We start from the raw sequence: 2,106 nt of genomic DNA on the forward strand, positions 1-2,106 counted from the left end.
CGAACCCAAACTACCGGCATGACAGGTTCACCGCTGTCCAATTTCGAGTTCCGTTAAAATTACGGAAATAAAACAACAACTAAAAATCACCGTTGCCGGGGATCGAACCCAGGTCACTTGCGTGACAGGCAGGAATACTCACCACTATACTACAACAACTTATAAAAAATAAATTTTTTCTTAACGCTCCAGATGTTACCAATCGTCTTTAGAAAAACCGATCCATCGTCAACGCTCTAGATTTTATCAATCGAAGATTCGGAACAAGTAATCCAAATTCAAATCCGGTGAAAATTGTCAAAAGAAAATTAAACTTATTATGGTCGGGGTTCAAATTCATGTCTATCGAGTGACAAGCGGGAATACTCACTACTGTATTACATCGACCTCTGAAAAATATATTATTTGTAAACACACGGGAGAAAAAGGAATCCAATCCCGAATTTCAAATTCAAAAGAAAATTAAAAACAGTCTGCTGCGGCGGATCAAACTCGCAGGAATACTCACCACTCTACAACGACGACTTTGAACAATATAATATTTGTTAACACATCAGATTTTATCAATCGCCGTTACAAAAAGTAATCCAATTTTGAATGCGACTAAAATTGTCAAAACAAGATTAAACTTGTTGTTGTTCGGGATCAAACTCATGTCACTCGAGTGCAAGCAGGAATGCTCGCCCTTGTATTACAACGACCTTTGGAACATAATAACTCGAGTGACAAGCGGAAATACTCACCACTGTACCACTACAACGACCTCTGAAAACATATTATATGTTAACACACAAGATTTCATAAACAATTGTTTAGCCAACTTTCTTTTCAAACTACCGTTGTTGGGGTTCGATCCCAAACTACCGGCATGACAGGTTCACCGCTGTCCAATTTCGAGTTCCGTTAAAATTACGGAAAGAAAACAACTAAAATCGCCGTTGCCGGGGATCGAACCCGGGTCACCTGCGTGACAGGCAGGAATACTCACCACTATACTACAACGACTCATAAAAAATAAATTATTTCTTAACGCTCCAGATTTTACCAATCGTCTTTAGAAAAAGCGACCCATTGTCAACGCTCTAGATTTTATCAATCGAAGATTCGGAACAAGTAATCCAAATTCAAATCCGGTGAAAATTGTCAAAAGAAAATTAAACTTATTATGGTCGGGGTTCAAATTCATGTCTATCGAGTGACAAGCGGGAATACTCACTACTGTATTACATCGACCTCTGAAAAATATATTATTTGTTAACACGCGAGAGAAAAATGAATCCAATCCCGAATTTGGTTGCTGTGGAACAAACCCAAATGATCCAGTTCAACACTACCGAATTTCGAATTCAAAAGAAAATTAAAAATTGTCGCTGCGGGAATACTCACCACTCTACAATGGCGACTTTCGAAAAATATAATATTTGTTAACACACAAGATATTATCAATCACTGTTACAAAAAGTAATCCAATACTAAATCTGACTAAAATTGTCAAAACAAGATTAAACATGTTATTGTTCGGGATCAAACTCAGGTCACTCGAGTTACAAGCAGGAATGCTCACCCTTGTATTACAACGACCTCTCGAACATAATAACTCTAGTGACAAGCGGAAATACTCACCTCTGTCTAAATTACCGGCATGACAGGTTCACCTGTGTCCAATTTGGAGTTTCGTTAAAACTACGGAAAGAAACAAACTAAAATAATAGTCATTTTCGAGGATGGAACTTGGGTCACCTAAGCTACGTGATAGGCAGGAATACTGACCACTATACTACAACTCATAATAAATAAATTATTTGTTAACGATCAAGATTTTACCAATCGTCTTTAGAAAAAGTGATCCATTGTCAACGCTCTAGATTTTATCAATCAAAGATTCGAAACAAGTAATCCAATTTCAAATGCGTTGCAAATTTTCAAAAGAAAATTAAGCTTATTATTGTCGGGGTTCAAACTCAGGTCTCTCGAGTGACAAGCGAGAATACTCACTACTGTATTACATCAACCTCTGAAAAATATATTATTTGTTAACACACGAGAGAAAAAGGAATCCAATCCCAAATTTCGTTGTTGGGAAACAAACCCAAATCATCCGGTTCA

General features: G+C 37.2%; 1 non-coding gene across 1 annotated transcript; it reads right to left on the bottom strand.

The window, feature by feature from the left end:
• Window positions 1-933: 933 nt before the first annotated feature.
• On the bottom strand, window positions 934-1,005 carry TRNAD-GUC. Its single transcript has one exon. It is a non-coding gene; the product is annotated as a tRNA-Asp (tRNA).
• Window positions 1,006-2,106: the final 1,101 nt, after the last annotated feature.

This window comes from Cucurbita maxima, unplaced genomic scaffold, assembly GCF_002738345.1.
Source record: "Cucurbita maxima cultivar Rimu unplaced genomic scaffold, Cmax_1.0 Cma_Scf00353, whole genome shotgun sequence".
Lineage (NCBI taxonomy): Eukaryota > Viridiplantae > Streptophyta > Magnoliopsida > Cucurbitales > Cucurbitaceae > Cucurbita > Cucurbita maxima.